Genomic DNA, 21,071 nt, shown 5'->3' with positions numbered 1-21,071 from the left:
TTGCCCACACTAGCAACCGAAGTAGCTCGTGAGTCCATCGATGGTCGTGCTCTAATGGAAATCCCCGCAGTCGCCCTCGACTTATTTGTGTCCTCTCTGAACTTCTTTACAGCCGAGAACGGAGCTTTACTCGTCGATCTTTTACGATAATCTCTTGCTTCAAATTCAGCCTTCTTCTTCTCCTTTCCAAGTTCTTCCGCCTTGCGAGCTCGTTCGACTAGTGTTACGAACTCCTTTATCTCCAAAATACCCACTAGTAGCTTTAACTCTTCATTCAATCCTTCTTCAAATCTTTTGCACATAGCAACCTCATCAGCCACATTCCGGGCATCTTGACCGAGTCTTACAAACTCATGTTCAGATTCAGATCTTGTCATCTGACCTTGCTTGAGTTCCAAGAATTCCTTACGCTTCGATCGATGAACCGTTGACTAATGTATTTCTTTCAAATTCGATTGAAAGAAATCCCAAATGTAACGCTTCGTTTGGAACTATGGAAATTAAAGTCCTCCACCAATAGTAAGTGAGTCTCGCAACAAGGATATAGCACACTTAAGACATTCATCGGTGTGCATGATAGTTCATCAAACACTCGAATGGTGTTATCAAGCGAACTTCGGCCCTTTTGGCATCATCAAGAACTAGGGCCTTGAACTCCTCGGCCCGCTTCCTAATCAAGTCCACGGTGGTTTACTCACCTCACGGGATCGATGAATCGGAGGCATTGCGGGCTCTTGGGCGGAGTATTTGAATTCGGGAATGGTTGGACAGCGGGTTGGTTCGGGCATATTATGCGACCCACTCATTCATCATGGTGAAGAAGGCTTGTTTAGCCCATTCATTTTGATTATTCGCGGATGATGAGGCTCAACAGGCGGTGTCCCTTGCGCAGAGCAGCCGCTACACTTTCAACATCATCCGCCAAGGGTCTCTCTACCGGGTTCCATTGCTAATCAAAACAAAAATTTCAACCGTCAAGTCATCACATTATTAAGCACTAACAATTTGGCATGTATAGCTAGACTCACACGCGCTATGGTAGTCCTAGAACCAACTAAACCATAGCTCTGATACCAATTAAATGTAACAACCCAAACCCGTGACCGTCACCGGATTTGACCACGAGTGTTACCGGGCTTACTTTACTTATTCCTCTCTTGGAAAATTTTTTTTTGTTTTCCTTTTTCTGTTCCAGGCAGGCTAGTTAACTGCGTCACTGCCACCTTAAAAATCATATCTCGAGTTCCAGAACTCGAAAACCAAATCCGTAAATTTTCCCCGAATTTAGACTCATATATCCATCCATGGATTTATTTCTAGAATATTTTGTTGGGCCAATTGGTACAGTTTATTAGTTAAAGTCACCCCTGTTTCAGGGTTCGACTACACTGACCTTTGCGCATTACGACCTGGATATCATCTCGTACAGAGCTCTAATGCTCATGCCGTTTGTTTCTAATGAAACTAGACTCAAAGGGGAATCTATGCATATAAGGAATAACTTCTAATTGTTTCTGGATAATTTATGGTAAATTTTCAAAGTCGAAACAGAGGATCCAGAAACTGTTCTGGCCCTGTCTCACGAAATCTTGAATATCTCTCAAAATACAGCTCATATGGTCGCTTCGTTTCATCCATATGAAAATAGACCCATCAAGCTTCGAGTACATAATTTTCTTAGCAATTAATTCCACTTATACTATTTTTGGTGATTTTTCAATTTCATATCACTGCTGCTGTCTGCAACAGTTACTGCAGTAGACTATGCCAATTTCATGAATTTTTCCTTGGCCTTACTAATCATTCATCATACATGGCACAACTATGGCCACCTTATCAAAATTAAGGTTTCTAAGACCCGTGGCTATAGGTTCTAGCATCCCACTCAAACGACCACATAGGCCATTTTCACATGGCTTAAAGTTTACAACCCAAAATTCAACAAAACAAAATAGCCCATACATGCCAAATGTTCTCCTAGGTTGACTCAGAAGACAATACCAAAATTGCTCGCCGGTGTGATGACTTCGTTGACGGCTCTGAGCACACAAAATAGACGAGTCCAAGAGACCTAAAATGGGTGACAAGAAAAACACCGAGTGAGTTTATAACTCAGAAGTCATAAGCATTCGACAACCATCCATTAATAAAATTATCACAACATGAAACAATAAGCGAGGTTAGGTACTCCATCCATGTCGAAACTATACCATAATTCCTCGGACCTTTCGGTTCAATCTCATACCAAGTCATACATCCACATTTCATATTCTATTCAATAAGATATTTGAGGCATTTTACACACCAACTCATTTTCACCACAATCATACAATTGCAATCATCACATAGATTTAAAGCTTACCAAGCTCATCCCGAACATGAACATAGTGCCTATTCACCATGAGCTCAAGGTACTTACCCAATCCGCTGTCCGTGATCAACTCGATAATATTGCACACTCAGTGCCAATAGTGATGCAAAAGCATATAGTGAGTCCGCACACTTAGTGCTATATAATCAGCTCGCACACATAGTGCTATATAATCAAATTCGCACACTTAGTGCTGTACAAATTTTAAACCCGCACACTTAGTGCCAATCTTGTCACCGTGTCCATTTATACCCGCACACTTAGTGCCGAGACCAATACTTTATGCATTTTACTACCTTTATACATTCAACGATGGCATCATTCCATACACATACATTTCCTTTTACACATCAATTCATTAAACACAATTGCATTTATATTATGATCATTTAAATCAATACCAAATATATGCTTAATGACTTACCTTGTTTTGGGTGGAACGGTTCCAAATTGGCTACTCGTTTGCTTTCTCCTTTCCTTTGTCCGATTTAGTTCCCCTTTGCTCTTGAGCTAAATCAAACAATTTACCTCTCCATCAAACACAAACATACGGCATTCATATACATTATTATGATTATTGCCGAATGCTTAACACAACTAAGCTGAAAATTTACTCAATCTCATCTTAATTTATTGCTACTTATCCATCCAAATTTCCAATACAAGGTATTTAACACCTATGCCCATTTATACCCCATATGGCAGAATGTTTCATTCATTTCCCAACCAGCCATTCAACAAATTTTCAACCTCATTACCACCCTTTTATGTCTAATTGTCTAAATGAGATCATCAACATGCCTAATTATAGCCGAATGTGCAACATTAATCTAGCATTCCCATTGCATTTAACACTCAACATTTACCACATCTAGGCCGACTTTGCTAGCACACAAGCCTTTGGCCGAATGTCCTTGACCTCTAGTCACCCAAAATTTCTTTGTTCTTTAAAATTCATCCAAGACCACATTCGGCACCTCCAACTAATAATTTAGATGTTCTCAAGTTCATTCACAAGTAAAATTATACAACACCTTAAGCATTAAACATTTTTCAACATGAAACAATAACATGACCGAATACTCATGCACATACATTCATAAAGGGAACTCAAATGACACCAAAATCTCCTTTCCAAAGTGCATATATGCCCATACATACGGCAACTACCATTCTTGTCTCCCAACCATGAATCCATGAGTTTTGTTATGGGTTAGCTAGACTATACACTTATCAACTTTAATCTCAATATCAATTAGTAAACAAAAATCACAATGCATACCTTTCCATTGAAATAGCTATGGCGAATGCCTTGGTTTCTTTTAAAACTTTCCTTTCTCAATTTCGCAATGAAGAAGAAGAAAGATGAGCATTCCTTCCTTTCTCTCCCTCACTCACGGCAATGGCAAGGTAAAATGGTGAACAAAACCCTTTTTTTCTTTTTCTTTCTCTCTAGCTACGGCACAATGGGGGGGGCATCCATGCTCATTTTTTTTGTTCATTTCTTTAATGCTAGTTTTTTATTTTATGACTTCCTACATACACCACTAGCAAAACATGTTGGAAACATGTTTCCTTGCCCATAATCTTGTCATGGCCGGCCATTAGCTAATATAAAAGGGGAATTTGACATGCAAGTCCACCCCTTTGATTACATGCACTAATAGGCCACTTACATTTGCCTAGCACATTTCTAAGTTTTCTCACATAAGTCCTAATCACTAAAATTCATCTACAATTAAGCAAAATCCAAACATGAAATTTTCACACATTCATATTCACATATTCCAAACAATAAATATTACGTTCGAACATTTCGGTGACTCGGTTTAGCGGTCCCGAAACCACTTCCCGACTAGGGTCAATTTTGGGCTGTCACATAACTGCTTGTCTCGCAAAATCTGTAATACTAACCTCAAATGCTCGGCGTGTTCGGCTTCACCTTGTGAGTAAACTAAAATATCATCAATAAACACAACCACAAATCGATCCAAGTATGGCCTGAATACTCGATTCATTAAATCCATAAATACCGCAGGGGCATTAGTGAGCCCAAACGGCATCACTAAGAATTCGTAGTGACCGTACCTCGTTCTAAAAGCGGTTTTGGGTATGTCCGAGTCTTGAACCCTCAACGATAATAACCGGATCTCAAATCTATCTTGGAAAATCTGAGGCTCCTTTAATTGATCAAACAAATCATCAATACGTGGCAGCGGGTATTTATTCTTTATGGTCACTTTATTCAACGGCGATAGTCGATGCACAATCTCATGGTTCCATCCTTCTTTTCACAAACAATACGGGTGCGCCCATGGAGAAAAACTTCGGTCGAGCGAAACCTCTATCCATCAATTCTTGCAATTGAACTTTCAATTCCTTTAAATCCGTTAATGCCATACGATACGGGGCTATTGAGATTGGCGTGGTACGGTACAATCTCGATGCGAATTCCACCTCTCGAACCGGCGGCAACCCGGTAACTCCTCGGGAAAAACATCGAATACTCACAAACCATCGATGCGATTCAAGTTTCCTTTCCATCTCTTTGCTATCAAATACATACGCAAGGTATGTTTCACACCCTTTTCACATATCTACGGCGGTCATTGAAGATATTATCGTTGGCACCCTTCAAATCGGTAGACTCAACTCGGACTACCTCATCATGTGCACTCCTCAAATCGATGGTTTTTCTTTGCGGTTCACCACCGCATCATGTACGATCAACCAATCCATACCAAGAATGACATCAAATCAGTCAAGCGGTAAAAGCATCAAATCGGCGGAAAACAGATTCTCGGATTATTAGAGGGCATCTCTTACACACTTTATCAACAAGTACGTATTGACCCAAAGGGTTTGACACTCGAATTACAAACTCGAGAGACTCAACGGTAGAGTCTTCTTTGGATGCTAAGGTTTCACATACATATGAATGAGTAGAGCCGGTCAATCAATGCAATCACATTAGTATCAAAGAAAGTGAAAGTACCGGTGATGACGTCGAGGCGGATGCCTCCTCTCGTCTTGTGAATGGCATATGCTCTAGCGAGTCTGGTCTCGGCTCGAGCAGTAGTATCGAGGCCCTCTCGACTACCACCCCTACCTCCTAAAATTCTCGGTGGTCTACCTCTAGTCATCACTCCACTAGGTCTTGCACCTTGCATCTTATTCTTCTTATCAAGCTCGTGCAATCTCTAATGAAGTGGTCCTTGAACCGCATCCGTAATGTGCCCTCGTTAGTAGACTTACCCCAACATTCACCTAGGTGTCGTCTTCAACATTGGGGCATTCAGGTTTCTCTTGACGATTATTGCCCACACTAGCTACCAAGTAGCTCGGAGTCCGTCGATGGTCGTGCTCGATAGAAATTCCATGATCGTCCTTGACTTACTAGTGTCCTCCACGAACTTTTTACAGCCGAGAACGGAGCTTTACCGTCGATCTTTTACGATAGTCTCTAGCTTCAAATTCAGCCTTCTTCTTCTCCTTTCCAAGTTCTTCCGCCTTGCGCAGGCTTGTTCGACTAGTGTTACGAACTCCTTTATCTCCAAAATACCCACCGGTAGCTTTAAATCTTCATTCAATCCTTCTTCAAATCTTTTGCATATAGCAACCTCATCGACCACACACTCCGAGCATACCGATGAGTTTCACGAACTCATGTTCAGATTCGAGATCTTGTCATCTGCCTTGCTTGAGTTTCAAGAATTCCTTACATTTTGATCGATGAACCGTTGACTAATATACTTCTTTCGAAATTCCGTTTGAAAGAAATCCCAAGTAACTTCGTTCGTTTGGGACTATGGAAATCAAGGTCCTCCACCAATAGTAGGTGAGTCCCGCAACAAGGATATAGCACACTTTAGACATTCATCGGTGTGCATGACAGTTCATCAAACACCGAATGGTGTTATCAAGCGAAACTTCGGCCCTTCGGCATCATCAAGAACTATGGCCTGAACTCCTCAGCCCGCTTCCTAATCAAGTCTACAGTGGCTTACTCAGCCTCACGGATCGATGAATCGATGGCATTACGGGCTCTTGGGGTGGATTATTCAAATTCGAACTGTTGGACAGTACCGGATTGGTTCGGGCATATTATGCGACCCACTCATTCATCATGGTAAAGAAGGCTTGTTTAGCCCCCTCACCTTGATTATTCGCAGATGACTGAGGTTCAACAGGCGGCGTCCCTTGTGTAGGAGTAGCCGCTACACTTTTAACGTCATCCGCCAAGGTTCTCTCTACACCGGGATCCATTTACTAATCAAAACAAAAATTTTTAACCGTCAGAAGTCATCACACATTTAAACATTAACATTAAGGCATCTCTAGCTAGACTCATACGTGCTATGGTAGTCCTAGAACTGACTAAACCATAGCTCTGATACCAATTAAATTGTAACACCCCGAACCCGAGATCGTCGCCGGAGTCGAACACGAGGTGTTAACAGACTTCAAACCACTTATTAGAAATTTCCCAGACAAGCTGCCAATCTGCGTACGAGTCGCATTGAAAATCATATCTTGAGTTCTGAAACTCGAAATCCAGTTCTGTAAATTTTTCCCGGAACTAGACTCATTTATCTATATGGTAGAATTTTTGTAGAATTTTTGGCTGGGCCAATTGGTACAGTTTATTGGTTAAAGTCGTCCCTGTTCCTGGGTTCGACTACTCTGACCCTTGTGCATTACGACTTAGATATCTCCCTTTACAGAGCTCCAATACTTATGCCGTTGGTTTCTAATGAAACTAGACTCAAAAGGGAATCTATAAATATAAAGCATGACTTCTAATTGTCTCTGATTAATTTAGGGTGAATTTCTAAAGTCGGGACAGGGGATCCAGAAATCGCTCTTGCCCTGTTTCACAAGAGTTTAATTATCTCCTAACATACAGCTCATATGGTCGTTTCGTTTCTTCTATATGAAAATAGACTCATCAAGCTTCGATTACATAATTTATTCATTATTTAATTCCATTCCTACTATTTTTAGTGATTTTTCAATCTCACATCACTGCTGCTGCCAGCATCTGTTACTAAAGCAACTATGCCTATTTCGTGATTTCTCCTTGATCTAACTAGTAATTCATCATACATATCACAAATTATGATCATGACTAGCCATGCCAAAGGCTAATCATTGTCAAACATCTCCCTACTACACTATTGCCATATCATGAATTTTAACACCAAAATAATCAACCATGACATATGGCATAAAAATCAATTACCAAGACTTGCGACCTAACATTATAGAACCAAATCCAACCGAACATTTATGCCATTTTCGCATGGCTAAAAGTTTACATACCAAATTTCAACGAAACATATTAGCCTATACATGCGAAATGTTCTCCTAGACCGACTAAAAGAAGATACCAAAAGTTGCTAGCGGTGTGATGACTTCGATGACGATCCGAGAACACGCAAAAAGACGAGTCCAAGAAACCTAAAGTAGGTGACAAGCAAACACCGAGTGAGTATATAACTCAGTAAGTCATAAGCATTACATTTCCGTTCAGTAATAATATATCATAAGAGAAAATAAATAATGCGGGATTAAAGTCCTCCATCCATACCCAAACTGTGCTATAATTCCTTAGGCATTTCGGTTCGCTCTCATACCAAGCCCTACTTTGATATTTCATACATTACACCATATGACATTGGATGCATTTATCTTCAAGTATAATCACCACATAGGTTCAAGACTTACCAAGCTCAATCCCAAATATAAATAAAATGTCTATTCCTCATGAGCTCAAGGTGTTTACTCGTATCATCTGTCCATGATTGACTCGATAAGGCCGCACACTTAGAGCATGTATATTTATTAGAGAATGTATAATAAGCCCGCACACTTAGTGCTTAATAGTCGAACTCGCACACTTAGTGCTATATAATCAAACTCGCACACTTAGTGCTATACAATTTGAACCCGCACACTTAGTGCCAATCTCATGATCATGAATGTTTACACACGCACTCTTAGTGCCGAAACCAACAACTCAATACATCTCACCTCTTTTCTTTTTCATTCAATACTTTCATTACCCCATGCATACATGTATATATATATATTTATCATTCCATTCAGCATCATTACATAGACGTTATGATTATTTAAATTAATACAAAATATATGCTTAATGACTTACCTTGTGTTGGGTAAGACGGTTCCAACTCGGCTACTCGATGATCTTTTCTTTGCCTTTGCTTGATTCTCCTCCTTTAACTCCTTGAGCTTAATCAATAAGTCAACTAGTTTAACCACCTTGCTAAATATTTATAATCCAATTACACATGCATATGTATGTTAGTATATTCGGCAACCATCCTCACTAATTACCCATTTAGTCGATTATACACATAATCAAAGGTAACCTCACGAATGGGCATACTTATGTATATATATATATATATACACTTCCAAATGGGCATCACAATTAGATTTAACGCCACCTTCATACTCAATTAGATGGCCGAATGTATGTACAATGTCAACTATAACATCATTTAAACATCTAATTTCATCTCATGAACACTTGATCGAATTTTCCTAATCTAGCATATTTTCACATCTATTTGTAACATCATGTAAATCCACATATAACTACATTTCTTAAGTTCCACATCTTAATGCCCATTATAGCCATTCTCATAGTCTAAATCTAAAAAAAAATCGGCACATCCACCTTTCAACCATGTTAGCCGAATACTCATTCTCTTCTTAGTCCTAAATTCGGCACCTCCAACAAAGTGACTTAACAACTTCAACTTTCATGCTAACATAACAAACAATTTAACACATACATATAACTAACATGTTAATAGCATCAAGTTATCAACTAAAATTGTGACAGCCCAAAATTGACCCTAGTCGGAAGGTGGTCTCGGGACCACAAAACCGAGGCATAAAAATAATTTAAAATTTATTTCGATGCCTATAATATGTGTGTATTCATGTATGACATTTTTTGATGATTGGTTTAGTGTTATAAAGGTGAATTTCACTAGAAAGGACCTAGTAGTGAACTTTGAAAGTATGATGGGGAAATGTGTGATGACTAATTAAAGCATGCATGCAAAATAATGGACTTGCATGTCAAATTCCCCCTTTTATAGGTGGTGGCCGGCCATGACAAGGGAGGATGGGCTAAACATGTCATGAAACATGTTTTGTTGGTGCATTAGGGTGAAATAATAAACAAAGGTGTATGGGTGATAAAAAAATGAAAAAAAATGTGTGTGAGTGTGGTAATCCCCCCTTGTCGTGAGTTGAGAAAGAGGAAGAAAAAATTTTGTTGTGTTCATCCTTTCTCATCCTTTTTGGCCGAAAATCATAAGGGGAAGAAAGAGGATTTTTGCTTCATGCTTGGTTTAGAAGAGATCTAGAAGGTGATTTGGCTAAATTGGCATCAAGATTAAGGTATGTATGAGGTTGTGTTAGGAGTTTCATGCATGTTTTGGTTGCTAACTTGATGTGCATGTTAGCCATGGCTCAAATCTTTGTTATGCCATGGAAATGGTATTTGGCCAAAGTTGTTATGGTGATAAAGCCATTGCATGCTAAGTGTGAAGCTTGATGATGATGCATGCAATGATGGATTGTCTACTCTTGAGTAAGATTTTGAGTTTTCTTTTGTGTTTAAACATGATTGAAGTTGAAAGGAGCATGATTGTCATATTCGCCATGATGCATTCATGAGCATGGTTCATGCTTCTTGCATGTTAGTTAAAATTTGTATTTTGGATGGCTATGGACACCTTGAAATTCGGCCATGCTCATATATGTATATATATGTTTGCACATGATGTTTTGGCTATGAAGTAAGTGATGAATATATTGGTTTAAAGAAGAAGATGTTGAAGAATGCTTGTGAAATTGCCAGCACAATTGACCTAGCACACATATAAGTGCTTGATGCTATATTATAAGTTTTGAGCCACAATGTGCAAAGCATTAACTAGTAAAATGCATGCTGTTTTGTGAGGTATTAAGTGCATAATTGGCCTCAACATGTACATGAATATTCGGCCTTGGGTAGCCTATTGAAGGCCTTAGCTTTTCCTTGATGCTCAAATAAATTGTATTGAATTGCTTGATGTAGTATAAAATGTGCATGACCATTGTGTATTCAAGCTAAAGAGTGGCCATATGACCATTTAAACTCCTTGTCATATTCGCCATAAGCAAGCACAATGAGGTTTTAATAAATTGAATTTGTTTGAATTAGCTCAAGAGCTAAGAGGGCCACAATTGGACAAGGGGAAGGAAAAAGTGATCGAATAGCCGAAAAAGCCGTTCGACAACATCCGAGGTAAGTCCTCAAGAAGTGACCTTACTTGAATTATGTGAGATGAAGTATGAATGTGTATGATTATTGATTTATGTGAGTATGAGAAATTGAATGATACCCGGCTAAGTCCCGGCGAATATGCTTGTGAATATATGTGCGTTTGAGCCTTAGTAACGAAAATGAAATATGTATGTCCAATGATTATTGATGTATGTGTACATGAGAAATTGAATGATATCCGGGCTAAGCCCGAGGACAATTATGCTGGAAATTATATCCGGTTAAGCCCCAAAGGCAATTGTGCTAGTGGCTATATCCGGGCTAAGACCAAGGCATTCGTATGCGAGTTATTCTATCCGGCTAAGACCAAGGCATTTGTGCACGTGATTATATCCGGTTATATTCAAGAATCTTGGGCTGGAGGTGAGTGTTGGTTGCTGTAATGAATTCAATTAGTACGCACACTCGAAAAGCCCAAAGGATAAGGTACGTTATATGTGCATTGGAAAGTCGACATGTTTGAGCATCATTCGCTCGATCGACTAATGAATTTCAGTTATCGAATTGATTGATACTTTGTGAAAGTATATAATGATGAAGTGTGAAGTAAGAATGCGTATTAATGAAATGATGCATGTGGCTATGTGAATGTATTGCTGTAATTAGAGTTGATTATATTCCTTGAGACTTACTAAGCATAAAAAATGCTTACCCGTTACTTTGGCCCTCTGTTTTATAGATTTCGCTCGATAGCAATCGGATTCGGGATCAATAAAGTCAAAGTCATCCACACTATCCACGCCTCTATTTTGGTATAAATTTTGGTTGAACTTTGAAATGGCATGTATAGGACTACCCCTTGTTGGTTGAATATGTTGTGATGTATATATATACGGCCATGCGAAAATGGCTCGTAAAAGTGAAGTATCGACTTAGACTAATTGTGGTTTGTATGTATATATTTGGTGTCATGATGTGGCTATGGCTTGAAATGGGAATGTTGGTCATATGATCAGCCATTGGCATGGTTAAAATGATCATATATGAACCTAGGTATGGCAAGACTAGTTGGTTCATGGAGACTACCAAATAGGTAAGACCTACCTTAAAACAGATGCTGCCAGCTGCAGTGACGTGAATGTGAAAAATCACCAAAATTCGTAGGAATGGAATTAAATAGTGAATAAGCTATGTAAATGAACCTTGATGAGTCTATTTTCATATGGAAGAAACGAAATGGTCATAGGAGTTACATGTTAAGAGATATTAAAACTATTGTGAGACAGGACCAGAACGGTTTCTGGGTTCCCTGTCGCAACTTTAAAATTTACTATAAATTATCCAAAATAATTAGGAGACATACCTTGTATTTACAGATTCCATTTTGAGTCTAGTTTCATTAGAAACAAACAGAACCAGCATTAAAGCCCTGTACAGAGAGATATTCAAGTTATACCGCGCGAAGGTCAGAGCAGTCGATCCCTGTAACATGGGCGACTTTAACTAATAAACTGTACCAATTGGCCCGACCAAAATTCTAGAAATAAATCCATGGATGGATATATGAGTCTAAATTCAGGAAAATTTACGAAACCAGTTTCGAGTTTTGAAACTCGAGATATGATTTTAAGGCGACAGTGACGCAGTTTTCCAGCCTGATTGGAAATGTCAAATGGATGGGCAAAACAAGTGAACTTGGCTTGTTAACCCCTCGTGTCCGACACGGCGATGGTCTCGGGTTCGGGTGTTACAATTTTATTGGTATCGAGCCACAGTTTAGTCGATTCTAGGACTACCGTGATGTGTTTGGGGTCTAGCTATACATGCCATTAAATGATGAATCGATAGTGTGGTGATTTCGACAATTTGACTTTGTGTTTGTTTATAGCAATGGATCCCGATCCCAACCGAGCGATAGCTGATGATGTGGAGAGTGTGGCGCTGCTCCGCGCAAGGGACAGCGCCATGGACTCTCAACCTATGGCCAACAACCGAATGATGAGGCTAGGCAAGCCTTTTATAGTGTGATGAGCGAATGGTTTAATCAATACATTCGAACTAACACTACTGTTCCACAACCTCCATTCCCGACAAATGCAACCCCAAGACCTACAATACCTCCGGTGATGACCAAATAAGGTCAAGTAAGCCCCAGTCGATAGGATTCAAAACATGGGGCCACTGAATTTAAGGCTACGGATGATGATGATGCCGAAGCGAGCTGAATTTTGGTTAGATAACACTATCCGGGTGCTTGATGAGCTATCCTGTACACCGATGAGTGCTTAAAGTGTACCATCTCCTTGCTACGCGAGTCCGCCTACTATTGGTGGAGTACTCGACTTTTGTGGTGCCTATAGAGCAAGTGACTTGGGAATTCTTTCAAACCGAGTTCAAAAAGTATATCGATCGAGATTCATCGACCAAAAGCGGAGGAATTCCTTGATCTTAAGCAAGGTTCGATGTTAGTTACCGACTCTGAACGAAAATTTGTGAGGCTTAGCCAGACGCAGCGAGAATGCATTTCGTCCAAGTGTTATGTGTAAACGCTTGAGGATGGGCTGAATGATGATATAAGGATGTTTGTTGGCATCCTCGAGATACGAGAGTTCGTAGTACTTGTTGAGCGAGCTTGTAAAGTCAAGAGCTTAGAAAGGAGAAACAAAAAGCTGATGTGGGAACCGGAGAATTCCAAAAGAGGTCCTCGGAAAGTCTCTTCAACAAGCATCGAAGAGATTTCGAGATGATGCGAGCCGGTCTAGAGGCGTTTGGGCTTTTCTAGACGAGGACGCGATCGACCCTGTGACCACACGAGTCACTTCGATCGCCGATGGTGGAAATGATCGCCGAGAGGGCGGAGTGTCCACATTGTGGCAAATGGCATTCGGGAGCTGTTGGTTTCGTGATCGCTCTGCTATAAGTGTGGATCGGCCGACCACTTTATGAAGGATTGCCCGAGGATGCATGAGCAGAATGTAAGTCGAGTGGAAACCGGGTGCTACCATCGCTCGAGGTAGGCCACCTAGAAATGTGGGCAATGTCGATGGCGGTCGAGAGGATCTAGAGATGCTACCATCGGATCCGAGGCTCGTGCTCTGCTAGGACTTATGCCATCTGCGCACGCGAGGATCTTGCCTCTCCGGATGTCATTACTGGTACTTTCACTCTTTTCAATACAAATGTGATTGCTTTGATTGACCTGGTTCTACTCATTCATATATATGAAACCTTAGCATCCAAAGAAGACTTTGCCTATTGAGTCTCATCGAGTTTGTAATTCGGTGTCAAACCCTTGGGTCATTACGTGCTTGTCAACAAAGTGTGCAAGAAAAGTCCCTAGTGTTCGAGGTTCTTGTTTTCCGGCGGACTTGATGCTTTTGTCGTTCGATGAGTTCGACGTTATTCTTGGTTTGGATTGGTTGACCATGCACGATGCGGTTGTAAATTGCAAGAGCAAGACTATCGATTTGAGGTGCGCGAATAATGAAATAATTCGGGTTGAGTCTACGGACTTAATGGAGTTGCCAGCTGTAATATCAGCGATGTTGGCCCAGAAATATGTAAGAAAAGGGTGCGAAGTGTACCTTGCGTACGTGCTCGATGACAAGGAATCAGAAAAGAAACCCGAATCTGTGCCCGTGGTTTGTGAATACCCGGATGTTTTCCCCGAAGAATTGCCGGGTTTACCACCTGTTCGGGAAATAGAATTTGGCATCGAATTGGTACCTGGTACCACTCCAATTTCGATAGCTCCGTATCGTATGGCACCAACAAATTAAAGGAGTTGAAAGCTCGGTTGCAAGAATTGGTGGATAGAGGTTTTGCTCGCCAGAGTTTCTCGCCTTGGGTGCGCCAGGTGTTGTTTGTGAAAAGAAGGATGGAACCATGCGGTACGTGATCGACTATCGTCGACTTAATAAAGCGACGATAAAGAACAAATATCCGTTACCACGTATCGATGACTTGTTCGATCAACTGAAGGGAGCCTCGGTGTTCTCGAAAATAGATTTGAGATCGGGCTATTATCAATTGCGAATCCGAGATTGGACGTACCCAAGACCGCCTTGAACAAGATATGGTCACTATGAGTTCCTAGTGATGCCGTTTGGGCTCACTAATGCCCTACAATATTTATGGATTTAATGAATCGGATCTTTAGACCATATTTGGATCGATTCGTAGTCGTGTTCATTGATGACATCTTGGTCTATTCAAGAAATGAGACCAAACATCTTGAACACCTGCGGTTAGTCTTTGCAAATTTTACGGGATAAGCAATTATATGCTAAGTTCACAAGTGTGAGTTACGGTTAAGAGAGGTTAGCTTCTTGGGTCATGTGGTATCTGCATCGGGTATTCGAGTCGACAGAATAAAATTTCAGCCATACTTAATTGGAAGCCTCAGAAATATTCTTGAGGTTCGAGCTTTTTGGGGCTTCTTAGGTTATTACCGACGATTTGTAAAGGCTTCTCAACGATAGCCACGCCGATGACGGCTTCTCCAAAAGGATGTTAAGTTGAATGGACGGAGAAATGCCAAAAAGTTTCGATCAATGAAAACTTATTTGATGAAGCCCCAATTCTAGTGCAACCCGAGTCCGCAAAGAGTTTGTCATCTATAGCGACGCCTCTCTACTTGGGTTAGGTTGCGTATTAATGCAAGAAGGTCGAGTTGTGGCCTATCGTCGAGGCAATTAAAGCCACTTGAGAAAAATTATCCGACTCATGATCTCGAATTGGCCGCCATCGTATTCGCCTTGAAGATTTGGCGACATTACTTATTTGGTGAAAGGTGCCATGTATACTCGGATCACAAAAGTCTCAAATATTTGATGACCCAAAGAGACTTAAATCTGCGACAAAGACGTTGGCTCGAGTGTTAAAGGATTATGAGCTGGTCATTGACTATCACCCGGAAAGGCGAATGTGGTTGCGGATGCCTTGAGTCGTAAATCATTATTCGCTTCTGACGATGAGCGTGCACTTATCTGTTCATCCGATAGTGTATTAGTAGCTGAATTGAAAGCCAAACCACTATTGATACATCAAATTCGAGAAGCTCGAGAAAGTCGACGACGAGTTGGCGCAAAACGAAATTTGAGTGTGTGCGAACAAGGACTCGAATTTCAAATCGATGATGACGATTGTTTGAGGTTCAAAAGTCGTCTGTGTGTTCCAAAGAATTGAACTCATTTCGATAATTCTGAATGAAGCCCATTGTAGCCGAATGGCAATCCATCCGGGAGTACGAAGATGTACAATGATTTGAAACGTCGGTTTTGGTGGCATGGTATGAAGCGAGACATCTCCGACTTTGTTTGAGATGTTTAATATGTCAACAAGTGAAAGCGGAACATCGGTGCCTTCAAGATTACTTGACCAATCACGATACCCGAGTGGAAATGGGATCGAGTCACAATGGACTTTGTATCCGGACCGCCATTGTCGACAAGTAAGAAGGATGCGGTTTGGGTCGTGGTAGATCGATTGACTAAGTCGGCCCACTTTGTCCCGTCGTCGGATTTTTCAATGGACAAATTAGCGGAATTGTACGTTTCTCAGTTGTGAGATTACACGGGTGCCTATTTCCATCGTGTCGGATAGAGATCCGAGATTTACCTTGCGATTTTGGAAAAAGTTGCAAGAAGCTTTGGGTACCAAGTTGCATTTCAAAGACCGCCTTTCACCCCCAAACCGATGGTCAATCCGGCGGATAATTCAGATACTTGAGGATATGTTAAGATGTTGCGTCCTCGAGTTTAGTGGTTCATGGGAGCGGTATTTGCCGTTGATTGAATTCGCTTACAACAACACTTTCAATCAAGTATTAAGATGGCACCCTACGAGGCCTTATGCGATCGTAAATGCCGTACACCATTGTTTTGGATTGAGCTCGGTGAAAGCAAGATTTTCGGGTGGATTTGATTAGGGATGCTGAGCAGTAAGAAAGTAATCCGTGAAAGTCTGAAGATAGCCTCCGATCATCGAAGTCGACGCGGATCTGAAGCGTAAGGATATCGAGTATCGGTGGGTGATAAAGTGTTTCTCAAGGTATCGCCTTGGAAAAAGATACTCGAGTTCTACCGTAAGGGCAAGTTGAGCCCGAGGTTCATTGGGCCATATGAGATATCCGAGCGAGTCGGTCCAAAGGCATATCGTTTGATTTTGCCCCTCAACTCAAAAGGTTCATGATGTCTTTCACGTTTGATGCTTCGACGCTATAGATCCGATCCATCGCACGTGATTAGTCCATCGAAATTGAAATTCAAGCTAATATGAGTTATGAGGAAGAACCGATTCGTATCCTATCACGAAGTGAAAGAGTTGCGAAACAAGTAGGTTCCGCTAGTGAAAGTGTTATGGCTCAAGCACGGGATAGAAGAAGCTACTTGGGAGACCGAGAACTCTATGAAAGAGCGATATCCAAGCCTATTTACGGTAAGATTTTCGGGACGAAAATTTCTTAAGTGGGGAGAGTTGTGACAGCCCAAAATTGACCCTAGTCGGAAGGTGGTCTCGGGACCACAAAACCGAGGCATAAAAATAATTTAAAATTTATTTCGATGCCTATAATATGTGTGTATTCATGTATGACATTTTTGATGATTGGTTTAGTGTTATAAAGGTGAATTTCACTAGAAAGGACCTAGTAGTGAACTTTGAAAGTATGATGGGAAATGTGTGATGACTAATTAAAGCATGCATGCAAAATAATGGACTTGCATGTCAAATTCCCCTTTATAGGTGGTGGCGGCCATGACAAGGAGGATGGGCTAAACATGTCATGAAACATGTTTTGTTGGTGCATTAGGGTGAAATAATAAACAAAGGTGTATGGGTGATAAAAAATGAAAAAAAAATGTGTGTGTGTGGTAATCCCCCCTTGCCGTGAGTTGAGAAAGAGGGAAGAAAAAATTTTGTTGTGTTCATCCTTTCTCATCCTTTTGGCGAAAATCATAAGGGAAGAAAGAGGATTTTGCTTCATGCTTGGTTTAGAAGAGATCTAGAAGGTGATTTGGCTAAATTGGCATCAAGATTAAGGTATGTATGAGGTTGTGTTAGGAGTTTCATGCATGTTTTGGTTGCTAACTTGATGTGCATGTTAGCCATGGCTCAAATCTTTGTTATGCCATGGAAATGGTATTTGGCCAAAGTTGTTATGGTGATAAAGCCATTGCATGCTAAGTGTGAAGCTTGATGATGATGCATGCAATGATGGATTGTCTACTCTTGAGTAAGATTTTGAGTTTTCTTTTGTGTTTAAACATGATTGAAGTTGAAAGGAGCATGATTGTCATATTCGCCATGATGCATTCATGAGCATGGTTCATGCTTCTTGCATGTTAGTTAAAATTTGTATTTTGGATGGCTATGGACACCTTGAAATTGACCATGCTCATATATGTATATATATGTTTGCACATGATGTTTTGGCTATGAAGTAAGTGATGAATATATTGGTTTAAAGAAGAAGATGTTGAAGAATGCTTGTGAAATTGCAAGCACAATTCGGCCTAGCACACATATAAGTGCTTGATGCTATATTATAAGTTTTGAGCCACAATGTGCAAAGCATTAACTAGTAAAATGCATGCTGTTTTTGTGAGGTATTAAGTGCATAATTGGCCTCAACATGTACATGAATATTCGGCCTTGGGTAGCCTATTGAACGCATTAGCTTTTCCTTGATGCTCAAATAAATTGTATTGAATTGCTTGATGTAGTATAAAATGTGCATGACCATTGTGTATTCAAGCTAAAGAGTGGCCATATGACCATTTAAACTCCTTGTCATATTCGCCATAAGCAAGCACAATGAGGTTTTAATAAATTGAATTTGTTTGAATTAGCTCAAGAGCTAAGAGGGCCACAATTGGACAAGGGAAGGAAAAGTGATCGAATAGCCAAAAAAGCCGTTCGACAACATCCGAGGTAAGTCCTCAAGAAGTGACCTTACTTGAATTATGTGAGATGAAGTATGAATGTGTATGATTATTGATTTATGTGAGTATGAGAAATTGAATGATACCCGGGCTAAGTCCCGAAGGCGAATATGCTTGTGAATATATGTGCGTTTGAGCCTTAGTAACGAAAATGAAATATGTATGTCCAATGATTATTAATGTATGTGTACATGAGAAATTGAATGATATCCGGGCTAAGCCCCGAGGACAATTATGCTGGAAATTATATCCGGGTTAAGCCCCAAAGGCAATTGTGCTAGTGGCTATATCCGGGCTAAGACCCGAAGGCATTCGTGCGAGTTATTCTATCCGGGCTAAGACCCGAAGGCATTTGTGCACGTGATTATATCCGGTTATATTCCGAAGAATCTTGGGCTGGAGGTGAGTGTTGGTTGCTGTAATGAATTCAATTAGTACGTACACTCGAAAAGCCCAAAGGATAAGGTACGTTATATGTGCATTGGAAAGTCGACATGTTTGAGCATCATTCGCTCAGTCGACTAATGAATTTCAGTTATCGAATTGATTGATACTTTGTGAAAGTATATAATGATGAAGTGTGAAGTAAGAATGCGTATTAATGAAATGATGCATGTGGCTATGTGAATGTATTGCTGTAATTAGAGTTGATTATATTCCTTGAGACTTACTAAGCATAAAAAAATGCTTACCCCGTTACTTTGGCCCTCTGTTTTATAGATTTCGCTCGATAGCAATCGGATTCGGGATCAATAAAGTCAAAGTCATCCACACTATCCACGCCTCTATTTTGGTATAAATTTTGGTTGAACTTTGAAATGGCATGTATAGGACTACCCTTGTTGGTTGAATATGTTGTGATGTATATATATACGGCCATGCGAAAATGGCTCGTAAAAGTGAAGTATCGACTTAGACTAATTGTGGTTTGTATGTATATATTTGGTGTCATGATGTGGCTATGGCTTGGAAATGGGAATGTTGGTCATATGATCAGCCATTGGCATGGTTAAAATGATCATATATGAACCTAGGTATGGCAAGACTAGTTGGTTCATGGAGACTACCAAATAGGTAAGACCTACCTTAAAAACAGATGCTGCCAGCTGCAGTGACGTGAATGTGAAAAATCACCAAAATTCGTAGGAATGGAATTAAATAGTGAATAAGCTATGTAAATGAACCTTGATGAGTCTATTTTCATATGGAAGAAACGAAATGGTCATAGGAGTTACACGTTAAGAGATATTAAAACTATTGTGAGACAGGACCAGAACGGTTTCTGGGTTCCCTGTCGCAACTTTAAAAATTTACTATAAATTATCCAAAAATAATTAGGAGACATACCTTGTATTTACAGATTCCATTTTGAGTCTAGTTTCATTAGAAACAAACAGAACCAGCATTAAAGCCCTGTACAGAGAGATATTCAAGTTATACCGCGCGAAGGTCAGAGCAGTCGATCCCTGTAACATGGGCGACTTTAACTAATAAACTGTACCAATTGGCCCGACCAAAAATTCTAGAAATAAATCCATGGATGGATATATGAGTCTAAATTCAGGGAAAATTTACGAAACCAGTTTCCGAGTTTTGAAACTCGAGATATGATTTTTAAGGCGACAGTGACGCAGTTTTCCAGCCTGATTGGAAATGTCAAATGGATGGGCAAAACAAGTGAACTTGGCTTGTTAACCCCTCGTGTCCGACACCGGCGATGGTCTCGGGTTCGGGGTGTTACAAAAATTTTTAAGCTTCTTATTCAAAGCCTAACTCTCCGACAACCCCAAATCCAACCATGGGATAGATAGAATTTAGACTCATCACCCAAAGGTTGTGTAAACTTCCAAAAATATCATTGAACATACCTTGATCTAAAGGACCACCTTGGCCGAATCTGGCTTCCTCTTCTTTCTCTAGTTACGACAATTGCAAAAGAAAGGAAACATGAACACTCCTTCTTCCCTCCTTATTAAGCATTCAAACTCCCTCATTTTCATGCCACAACATCAAACACTCCTCCTAGATACAAGCAATGGCGAACTTCTTCAAAATTTTTCTCCCTTTCTTTTCTTGGTTTTTCGCTAGGAGATGGCAAGTATGAACACCCTTTTTTTTGTTCACTTTCCTATTATTATTCCCATCATTTGTTTACTAAAAAAAACATATTAAATTAGAATGAGTGGAGCATCATCACTCCTTGGCCGGCCACCATGTATTTTATGGGTAATTTGACATGCAAAGCCATGCTTCCTCTCCCTATTATTAATTACTCCTTATAATTCATCTATCATCTTTTCTAACCGTCAACTAGGTCCTTTTCAATTAATTCACATTCCTAAAGCTAATATTAAGCATTTAATTTCTCATATATTCACTGTCACACAAAAATTTATGTAATTAAAACACAAAAATAAATTTTTGGCTCGGTAATGTGGTCTCGAAA

At 40.1% G+C, this 21,071-nt stretch overlaps 1 long non-coding RNA gene across 1 annotated transcript in view; it reads left to right on the top strand.

Moving 5' to 3' along the window:
* Positions 1-17,708: 17,708 nt before the first annotated feature.
* The window catches only part of LOC128295091 (uncharacterized), a 96,236-nt gene continuing 92,873 nt past the window's right edge, over positions 17,709-21,071 (top strand). The window contains exon 1 of the long non-coding RNA XR_008285400.1: positions 17,709-17,723. This is a non-coding gene — a long non-coding RNA (uncharacterized LOC128295091). The remainder of the gene's footprint in view (positions 17,724-21,071) is intronic.

The sequence above is a fragment of the Gossypium arboreum genome, chromosome 7 (genome assembly GCF_025698485.1).
Source record: "Gossypium arboreum isolate Shixiya-1 chromosome 7, ASM2569848v2, whole genome shotgun sequence".
Lineage (NCBI taxonomy): Eukaryota > Viridiplantae > Streptophyta > Magnoliopsida > Malvales > Malvaceae > Gossypium > Gossypium arboreum.
Note: the sequence above shows the minus strand (reverse complement) of the source record. Positions and strands in the feature narration are given on the sequence as shown.